Source organism: Parasteatoda tepidariorum, chromosome 1 (assembly GCF_982258835.1).
Source record: "Parasteatoda tepidariorum strain Cologne lab strain chromosome 1, Ptep-v5.0, whole genome shotgun sequence".
Lineage (NCBI taxonomy): Eukaryota > Metazoa > Arthropoda > Arachnida > Araneae > Theridiidae > Parasteatoda > Parasteatoda tepidariorum.
In genome coordinates, this window is record NC_141755.1 from 135635392 (window position 1) to 135647342 (window position 11951).

The following is an 11951-nucleotide window of genomic DNA, read 5'->3' on the forward strand; positions in this document are numbered from 1 at the left end:
TAGTACAAAGTTTAAACATTTAAAACAGTCTTTATGTAATTTTAAGTTTAATATATAAAATAAAAGAAACTTTTTTTTGTGTCATTCCGTCACATGTTTTAGTATTTTTTTTTAAATAGCAACTGCATTTCAAAATGAAAATGTATATATTTTGGAATATAAAGCAGATATGGTATAAGAATCAATGAGAGATAAAATTTTATGCATTTGATTATTAACTTCCAATAATTTGTGTGACGGAATGACACATCTTCGGCGATGGAATAACAAAACGAGTCCTACAGAAGCTTATTCAGAAAGTAGAGAATCATTTCTTTTTCAATTTACCTAATGGCTAAAACAGCTATTGGAAGACAGATAGAATGTTGAAAAGAAGCAAGATCCCCATGATATGATGAAAAAAAAGACAGAGAAAGAAAGGCAAAGAAGAAAGTTTACATGACAAAAGCTGGACTTAAAAGACTTAGATGTGCAAACGCTGTAGTGCAAAAATTGTGTAAACAAAGAAAAAATCAAATTCTACCAACCTCTTCACATACAATTAATTTAAATTCCTCATACAAATCCTGGCAGAGTCTCGGTAAAGTAATAAAAAAAGTTGTACACTCACTTCCAAAATCACCAATAAAGGCAAAAAAAAAAAACAATTATTCAATCTTTATGTGAGAAGTATTTAACATCAAACTCAAAAGAAACTAATTTAAGTGCGAAAAGCAATGTCGATGAGCTGTTTAATTTGGTTAAAAAAATTTACGATCAAAACAATGTTAGTTACCAGGTATGAAGGATTCAGTCATAATACGAACTCTGACAGAGTAACAAAGAGTGCAGATGCAATATATGCTTATATAAGTAACAAATAGTGGAAGTTTTGATTCTGACCAGCTATTCTATTTAAGAGAGGGCAAAAGAGAATGACTTCAGCTGGTCTCTTGTTACAGCAGCATTGCCAGGGACAAGAGACATGCACTAGATGTTCATGTAGTTGAAAAGTGAATCATCAAAATTAGAGAATCATCAAAATGTTTTCTAATTTTAACCAAAGCGAAGTGTATGATTTGAAAGGCCACTGTTTTGAAGAGGAAATGGAAAACATGACTGAGGAGTATGCCTGCGGCTCCTTAATCATTGTTCCATACTGCGGTAAAAAAGGAGCATTTATAAGTTACGCAAATTATTTTGATAGACAAAGACGATTTAGATGCTAAAGTACTAAAATTATGCATAAATTTCCTGAGAAAGATAAGATGTGACCTTATTAGATATAAAACCAAGGCAATGTAGATATAAAACCTCTTCAGAGACAAGCTAATTTTAAAATTGTTGAAATTTTTACTAATTCTGTTTATCAGTTACATACATATTAATCCTGTTTATCTGTTACATTCTGTTCATCATTTACACATTAATAAAACCTTTTTTAAATGAAGACTTTCTTCCACTTAACTTTTTGTCACTCTGACATGGTCATTCTGTCACAGTAAATAGATGTTAATAACTGCTAGCCAACCTGAGATTAATTTTTCAAATTCACACTTTACATTGCTTACACATTATACTAAAAGTGAAAAATAATTCAGAAAAATAATAGCGGCAAAATTCACAGAAACTACCAGTTCTAAATGGCATACTAAAAGCTTGGTTGCCAAAATGTCATTCCATCACATAAATAAAAAGTATATCAAATTGAAAAAAAAAATGGAAAATCCTTTTTTTTAGTTTATAAATCGCATTATGCCAATAATAATGATATGCATGAGAAAAAACAATGTTTATTTCAAATTAGATGCATAGAAACTTCAATTAACTGTTATTTTGCAAGTCAAAATGTCATTCCATCACATATGAAATTGCCCAGCATACTCTTGTAAAATGTTTTGTTTTCAGAAATATTAAGTATATTTTTCAGAATAAAATACTAGTGTGATTTCCCTCTGTTACGCTTGGAATTCAACAAAATAACTTGTACCAAAAAAACATATTTCAATTATACACATTTTGTTTAAAGCTTATTTAAATGCAATTTGTATAAATAGCATACATATATCAAGACTTGTTCAACCCAAAAGTAACTTAAAATAGTTGTTAACTAATAAAATCTTTTTAAGACTTTTAATTTAATCTTTCTAGCTGACAAATAGTATCCTAATCTTTAACATTCATTATCAAATTAAGCTTGAAAAATATAACTATGATTTTATTTTTTCAATGATTAGTTTTTTAATACTTAAATAATGGTTTTAACCATTTTTTAAAACCCATCGTTTTACCCATTACCAGAAATGTTAACTATTTGAGCAATAATTGTGTTTTAAATAATGTTAAATATCATTAATACAATTTATTAGATATTTTAGTCAGTGAAAAAATATGATTTAAATGTAAAAAATCTTTTTTGGTTTTTTAATCATAATTTAATTTACCACAGTTTCATTTTATTTCATAAAACATTATTTTAATAAGCATATTGCAGGTCGCAGTAGGATAAAAAATGAAACCAGGACATGTTTTGAAACAATATACATATATTAGTTTACTTTTTTAAAAAAGCAAACAAAATAAAAAAATATTATAGTTTTCTCAACTTAAGTACAACAAGGGTCAATTTTAACCACAAAGAAAAATACTTTTTTTATATACAGAGTTTCTTTATTCTAAATAAAAAGTTTTAAAAAATTTTCCAGTTGAATTCTTTTAATAAACATGTCATAAAAGATCAATAATTAAAAAGTTTTATTGGTACTGTGGCATTAAAAAATAATCCATTATTTATTATTCTTTCATACGAATATTTTTTAAAAATTTGCAACTAAGTCCATGATTTCTTTAATAAATCATTTTGAAGTGGAGTTGCAATAATTTTGACACGAAAGCACAGTAAATATGCGCATTTGTTTTCAAAAGTAATTTTCTGCATGAACTAAAATAAAACAAAAAATATTTAATTGAAAATACAAATCTTTCTATCATTCAAACTGATTACTTTAGAAACTGTATTAGTATTCATAGAAAATGAGATGTTCTTAGTACAAATAAATCAGAAATATCAGGACAAAAAACTAAAAATAAAGTTAAAAAATTTTTTTTAGTCAGGAATTCAGAAATTTCAATACTACAGTCTTTGATATTATTAAACTTTATCATGTATTTAATCATGTATTAAAATTTATTATGCTAAAATTAATGAAAATAGTTTATACCTTATTTATTATGAAACTATTAATATTAAGACTTACTTTTACTATTTTACACGTATTCCATGTCATTCTTGTATCTTTTCATAAATTCATTATTATAAAATATTTTTTAAAATTATTATAGATATAAAATATATATGATATATTGCACTTTAAATATATTAAAACTTGTATTGATTCAATGGATAAAAAAAAATGTTTCATAAAATTTAATTAAATACTAATATTATAAATTTTATACAGCTAATAATGATGCTAATTAAATAATACTTAAAAATACAGCATTTTACATTACAGAAAAGCAAGGGGGAGGTCATTCTTTAACTTATACTACTAAAATAAAATTTGAATGTTGCGTATATTTGCCTGCTAAATGAAGTGGTAAAATAACATTTTTAAAAGCATATTTAAATTATTCAGCTCGTCTCTTCCTTTTTTATTATTTTGTTAGCATATTTAAGGTAGATATTTTTGAACTGTTTATTGAAAACATTAATTAATATTTAATGGAATAGTTAAATGCCATGAAATACATTGGACTGGTTCCCGTAATTTCAACAATGGGCTCCACAGTTTGTGCTTGTCCACAGTTGACATTGTTCCACAGATTGTTTTTTTTTTTTTTCTTTTTCTTTAAAAAAAAAAAAAAACATAGTTTGAACCAAGAAAAATATGTGATATTTCTGATCAAGCTACAAGAAATAATAATTCCCTTTTTTGCAAGATGTTCCCTAATTTTTACAAGAGAGCATTTTGACTTTGTGTCACTTGGCACATTTGAATTTGCTATGCATCTTTCTAAATCTAAATATCTAGACAGGATTTTTTTTTTCCTCTTTAAAACATATATACTCCCTTAAAGCTTGATTTAATAAAATGGTGATGATTTTATTCTCTGAAATTAGCTCTTAAAATCAGCCAATTACATAATCCAGTTATTTTATCAGTGTTATTCACTGCTTGTAATAAAGAAATAATGTAAAGAAATTTTCAAAAAAAAAATTTGCAAGATTTGAAAATCTGTTCCAATGACTTTCGATTAAAAGAAAGATAAGATTATAATAAAATTTATGGCATGCATTTTAAAACTTATTGATGAATAAAAAAAGTCCAAACTAACTTTCAACTGGTTTCATAATCCAATTATTATTTTTTAAAACAAACTTAGATTGATGTTTTTTATAAAGTTGCTATTAACAAATTTCATACAAGTAAAATCACGCATGAACTATTACAAAGAAAAGAAAATACAACTAAACATGAAGTATAAGGAACAAGAATGCAACTAGCTAGAGAAAGTGCAAGTAACTTCCCTAGCATGAAAGTATCTAGAAGAAATAATTTTTACTTACAACAGATGTAGTTCCACTAGTAACTTGCAGATCTTGTAGTTGAATAGAACTTGGGCAGCGGGATACTAAATTTCCAATAATTCTTTACAGTAGCTCCATTCAGTATAGTAGTACATCTTACATCCTGTTAAATACAAAATTACATTTAAATAAGAAAATTCGTATATAATTTAATAAAAATTAAAATATCCATTAAAAATGCATTTAAGCATTCAAAAAAACATTTACACATTTCTATTTAGAAGTAGCAAACAGAGTTTATGGTCAGAAAAGTTTTTTCACTGACTTTTCCAATCGAATTTGCCTACAAATCCAGGACTTATTTATTTATTTTTGAAAATATTCAATAAAATTTTTATTTGATAAAACTGCAAATTAAAATTATAATTGCAAATCCAAGTAAGCAAATGTTTTTTTTTCATTTTAAAAAAAGCAGAAGATTTTAATTTCGTCAATTATGATTAAGAATAATGAAGTATCAGAAATATAAATATAACTGAAAGAAAACACAAGACTAATGGAATTTACTATGCAACAGTTAAAAAAAATTATAAGTACAAATTTTTGCAAAAGAAATACTAAAAATATGTACATAATCTGTATATTATCAATGTTAAATCTTATTTAATCAATGTAAGAACATTCTCCAAAAACACAATAAGCAAATAAACCTCCATACATAAGCATCGATTAAAATATTAATAATGGGAAAGATAAGCATCAATGAGATTCAGAAACTTAATTGAGCATTACTTAATTAAAAAAAAACATTTTTAACTCTAAATATTATATTATCCTGAAAAAAAAATTTAGGAAATGTGTGAAAAATCCATATTTATCCACAGAAGTTAATCCACAGAAGAGAAGGGAAAAATAAGTATAAAATTGCAACATGTTAAGATTTTCTATTAAAAAAATATCATTAATAAGATTGATAAATAGTTAGAAAAATATAAATTATGATGGCAAAATTGTGAAATTAATAAAAAAAATTAAAAAAAAACAACAGAAAATAACTTCTTTAATATCATAAAACTTACACAAATATAAGTCAATTAAAGATCTTCATTTAATTGAAGTTAAGCTAAATTATATTAAATTAAATAAAACCAAATTATAATATACTAAAGATTTATTATAAAAAACTAAAGATTTATTATAAAAGACTAAAATCACCAAACTAACTAATATAAAACAAAATTAGTAATTAAAAAAGCAATATATTTTATATCTAATTAAAAGCAAAAAATAAAATGATAAAATACAAGGAAACTTTATTAATCAAATTAAATAAAAACAACACTTAAAATCTACCAAACGGAAATGATAATTAAAAAAAACTAAATATAACATAAATATTACAATCCAGTACAAGTATATAATACAAGTATATAATCCAGTATATAATAAAATTAACTGAATTTTTAAAAAAAACTTCACCTTAAAATTCATGAATAAGTATTAATTTATTGAGAATGAATTTCATGATGAACAAAGAAAAAAACTAAAATTATAGTGGAATCTGAAATGTATCACCTGTAAAAAGAAAATGCTGCAATCTGCTTTTAGTAATAATTGTCTGCTTTTAGTAATAATTAATTTTACGCTTATAATATATAAACAATCTTTTACTTTTATTTCTTTACAAAATTAAATGATTTTTAAAGAAACCAGAGGTGACTCCACATCAGGCAAAACTTGCAAATGATACTGCCCCTCTCAGAAATTGAAATTTATTTAGCTAAAAAATATTGCTTCTTTAAAAGATATCGAATAAGCATAGCAGCAAACAGAAAACGTTTTGTTCTTAATAATTAAAGTCTCATATGAAATTATAAAGCAATTTGTCATAAAATATCAAGGAGAACAAAAATTGAGAAATAAAAATGGATTAAAAGAAAAACCTAACACATAGATACTCTAAGGGGAGAAATAGGCAGTTCCTTAACAACACTACAGAATTTAACTGACAACACTCCAGAAACATGTAAGAATAATAGAAGAATCTTACAGGATACACCTAATGGTAAAGAAATCTAAATCACAAATTAGTAATTTTAAAAACTGTAAAAAATGCTAAATTAGAAAACTAGTAAATTGTTAAGGAACCTAATCAAGTTTTCTCCTTTTTTGATTTACATGATTTCAAAAAAAGCACAATTTTTTAAAGCAGAGTTTTATGTAGATTTGCTCAAAAAGTTATTTTTAGAATGAATACTTTTAGGAAAAGGAATGTTTTTCTGTCCTGTCACAATAAGAAGTTAACAATGATTTGAAATTGTAAATTCAACTTATAAATTACAATTTTGTCTGTCAAATTAAAATTTAAATCAATTTAGGTCAATTGCCGAACCCTAAGAATCCCTAAAAAGAGAATGGATGTGTAATTTATTTGTTCAAAAAGATGACATAATAACAGAGATATACATAGATTACGTATCAAGAGAGAATGTATAAATAACAGAGATAATAACAAAAAGCAAAGCTGCATTTATCCCACATCCTGTAAACTCTGTTATAAAAGGTTTATTTCTTTTATGTAGTTAATTTTTATTGTATTGTATTATTAACAATAGACTGACATATTTAAGAATTACTACCCATAAAAATATATGTCTAATAAGTCTAAATAAAAAAATGGAAATAATGCAAAAAATTATTACTGACATTTTAAAAATAAGTATAGTACAGTAAAAATCCAAAGCTTGCTAAAAATATTTTATGTTTAATTTCTTTTATCTCTTAAATATCAGATTCCACCCTAAGATTTTGATAGTTTCACTCAGCTTTCACAACTTTGTTTCTTGAAGAATCTATACATAAAGACTTACTACCTGAAGGTTTTCATCCAGTTTGGCCCATGACGTAAAATAATAAAACATTGAAAAAGGAGATGATTTAATTCAAATTATTAAAATTTTCAACTTAAACTGTAAGTTAAATTACTTCAATTAAAAAATATCAATTCGAATCATGAAACGATATCAAATATTTAAAATGATTATAATAATTTTGCTTTTAATGATTGTGAAAAGAGTTAATAAAAATTAAATTTTTCTAAATCAATTAATTTTCATTAAAAATAATTTTTATTTTCATTTAATATTTTAAATTTTCATGAATTTTCATAAAAACTTTTTTTTATGGACCTGATACAATCTATACTTTTTTATTTTTTGCAGAAGGCAAAGTATTCAAAGTTCAAATGTTTTTCATTCCAAAATATTCTGCATTTAATAATCTAGAAATATTATAGAAATATAAACATAGTTTAAGATAGATTTGTTTATAAATTTTAAGGTGAATTACTTACAATATTAAATAAAGACTACATTGAGGAAAAAAAATTTTTTTACGCTTATACAGAAACTTGATCATGCCTAACTCATGGGTGGAAATTTCAAATCAGAAATTAGCTTTGTTCCTAAACCTACAGATTGTCTTTGAAATGATATTTTTGTCGAAATGTACAAGTTTTTAAAATGTCATGTATAACAGGGGTTCACATAAATGTTGTGACAAACTTCTAGGGGAGTTGGGCTTATCATCTGAATCAAACTTGCAAACATGCATGGAAATATCGTCATACGTGGCTATTATGACCTATTCAGAAGCACAGTAAGAAGCAGTTCATAATACTAAACTGCATAGTATGTCAAAAAATCCAGGCATAAGTCATTAAGCAAGTTTAATACAGATGATGTGCCTTTATTCCCCTAGAAAATTGTCACAACATTTATGCAATCCTCGGTTATAGGTAATGTTTTTAAACTTCCATATTTTAACAAAAAATACACTAAAAAATATTATTTGAAAAAACCGTAGCTTGGAGGAAGAAATTAATTGCAGATTTGAAATCAGCGTCGTAAAATTGTTTTTGTTAAAATATCTTATTCATTGGAAAGCAAAACAAAATAATAATAATTGTTTTCCAGTGCTATTTAAATTATGATCGATTGATGTAAAACCTTAATTTATTTGTCCCACTTAAACAGATAATTTTTTGTTTTTTACGAATTTCTCAATTTTAGAGCATACTATTATTATTAGCAGATTAAATTAGTGTAGCACTTTTTAAATTATATTATGATTAATAAAATATATAATTCCTATTGTGCAATTCTTTCTATTGCTTGCAATAAGTGAGTAACATGGCTGTGCAATTTTATACTTCATTAGATAGCAATTAGTATATTTCAGGAAACGCAATTTATAATTTTAAAAACATCTGTTTCTTGCTATATAGAATATAATCAAGTTTAGAAAAAACAATAAAAAGTACATGTAAAACATATGCATAGATATGTGATACAAAGTTAACCTTTTATTACTTTTTGTTTGGTTAAAAAAAACAGTTTTGGGTCTTAAAAAGTCCATCATGTGGATTCAAGAGTACTTGAATTTTTTTTTTTTTTTTGTCCTTTAGTATTCTTTTGACTTTTTTTCAAATTTAAATTAAAGTCAGATTATGGACAAAACTTTTTTAAACTTTATATTTAACACTCAATATTCTTAAACCTCCGCTCTCAACAACTGAATTCCAACCTCTTAACAGCCAAGATTATGATTAAATTTTAAAAATAAACTTAATCAAAAATTTTATCTTATTTTGCACAAAACACAATTTAAAGAGAAAAAAAATTAAAATAGTTTTAGAATATTAGAGAAGAAAACATATTTTCTTGCATATCAAAATTTGGTAATCTGAATTTCAAAATATTTACACACATTTAAAAAATTTTAGGACCTGAAAACTAAAATTAAATCAATTGACACATACTTTCTATAACAAACAAGACTACAGCAACTCATAATATTTTAAAGGTTACATCCCTATTAAACATTTACGTACTTGCCAAGTCTCCTATTTATTAATGAAGACTCTCTCCTGTTTACCTGTATATTACAAATTTCTCTGTATTTGTTGAAGAAATTCTTTTATAAAAAAAAAATTGATGATGATTATCTGCTGATGGAGAAAAGACTTCTCTTATTCCTCAACAGATAATACTATTGCTAGTACTGCATCTTGTTAAGTGTTAATAGTTATAAGTAAGTATAAATAATGGTTTAAAAAATCTTTAGGTTAAGATTTATATACATATTTCTTACTTTGCTAAATGGAAGTGCTTACATTATTTCTAATTTTGATTTCTTTTTTTGACTTATGTGATAATTTATAATGGATCAAACTTTACAAGCAGCCTAAGAAATGTTGCTAGTAAAATCTGTGTAATTTTTTCTCTAATGTTGGCCGATATGCATTTATAATTATGGGGGATGGAATTTGAACAATCGAATTAACTTTGTCAGGTTTTTTATTTATTTATTTTTTTAAATAAAAATGTTAAGCTAGTTGAAATATATTACAATTTATTCTTTTGGTCAGTTAAATAAAAAAAATTAAACTTTGAAAGAAGCTAATTTGAAAAAATAATGAATAAATGGTAGTACAAATAATTTCAAAAATGTTATAGCTGAAATGAAATAAAATATAAATGAAAAATGAATATCTCATATAAAACAAACCTTGATTTAAACAGATCATTGTCTCTTCATTGATCTTTATCTCTCCATTGATTCATTGATGCTGCATCTAACACACACGAAAAACTAGAATTCTTTAAGCTTGGAAGGAATACTCTGATAACAAATGATGGTGAAAAATCAGAAATTGGCAGCATTCCTCTCAAATTGTTTGATTTGAAACAGGAGCAGCAGCTAGTGAAGGTAAACAAGTATACCTAAGAGCAGGTACAGAAGAACTATGACAGCACCTACATAAGAAAAAACAGGAAATATTAAAAATAAAAAAAAGTAAAACTATAAAAACACTGCATTTTTTTAATAAATAATGAAAAAAAACTTTTAAATTTAATAAACTTTTGACTTTTTTGAAATTAATAAAAAATAGATTTTGAAAAGGTTATCATTTCGCAGCCCAAACGCTATCTGGACTGCATAGCGTATGAGCAAATATTTCTCCAGAAATTACAATATCACCAAGGAATTGAAAATAAAATTAGCATTAAGGATAAAATTAAATAGAAGCTTTGCAAAATCTTTCTAATGAGATGAATACATCAATATTTATAAAAAGCTAAATCTTAAAAACATTTAATATAATCGTAAATTGAACTATTTTTTTTTCTAAAAGATAGTTTGTTATTTTTGTAAATATAGAAAAAAGTAAAACAAAAATAAATAAACATATCCAAAAAAATCTTTGCTATAAAATTTAAACTAGACTGATAAATTATTAATTTTTCATATTATAAGCAAAACCTATAATAAATTGATATATATTCTTGCAAAAGTTTGTTCCCATGAAAAAGCAATTAGGGGCCATTCAAAAAGTATGTACATCCCGAAGAGGGGGAGGGGATTAGCTATATTGTTCGGTTTTGTACAATGGGGAGGGGGGAGGTATTATACAAAGTATGTACATTATAAGCATACACCAAATTTAAATTTGACTTATTCCTATTATGTTGATCAGATAAGATTGTTTTATTTATTGATTCAAAGATAAAGTTGGGTGTTAATGTTTAAATAATTTAAATGAATAAATTATTCTAAATAAATATTTAATTTTATTTAAAACACGATTATTTTAATTTTTATGAAAAAGGAGGGGGGGGCTAATAAAATGTACCTACTCTTGGGGGGGGGGGAGTAAGACCTTATGTAGATTAAGAAAGTTTTCCATTACTAAATAATCAGAGGACTATTTAACAGAATTGAAAGTAACAAATTTTAAGAATCTTGTTTGTTCTAAATCATTACATTCTGCATCAATTTAATTTGTACACAACTTTTACACATATCTAACAAGTAACTTAAGGATTTGTTAAATGAAAGATATTTTAATCTTAAATTACAGATAGAGTCAAAATATATCATTTTTAATACATGGGAGAAAAATTTATTGTATTCATTGACAATATACATTAAACTATTTAGTATGAATATTCATCTTATTAACATAAAAAATCTATCTTTAAAAATTAACTTGTAACTGTAAGAATGGATTTTAACTGCTGCAAAATGAAACGGGGCAGGAAACAAACAGATTCAAAAAACATATAGTTTAGTTGCATATAGTATAGTTTATATTATTACAAAAATGTCACATATATATATATATATATATATATATATATATATATATATATATATATATATATATATATATATATATATATATATATATATATATATATATATATATATATATATATATATATATATATATATATTCTAACTAAAATATTGAGCTGAAGTGATGATAATTGTAACGATCAGTTTTGATGAAGCTATTAGCTGTTTGCAGCTTATAGCTCGCTTATAATGATCTGAAGTTCACTTTTATTTTAAACACTTGTGCGGAAGAAATTTTTTA

The 11951-nt window shown here is 24.6% G+C and overlaps 1 protein-coding gene across 14 annotated transcripts in view; it reads right to left on the bottom strand.

Moving 5' to 3' along the window:
* The window catches only part of LOC147817037 (integrator complex subunit 11-like), a 33268-nt gene that overhangs the window by 21284 nt on the left and 33 nt on the right, over nt 1–11951 (bottom strand). For 4 of the 14 annotated variants that reach the window (XM_087154229.1, XM_087154219.1, XM_087154235.1 and 1 more), the window contains exons 1-2: nt 10079–11202; nt 4550–4673 (exon numbers count right to left, since the gene is read on the bottom strand). The gene's annotated coding sequence lies outside the window, so the exon portion shown is untranslated. The other 10 variants (XM_087154178.1, XM_087154226.1, XM_087154181.1 and 7 more) reach the window with 9 other exon arrangements.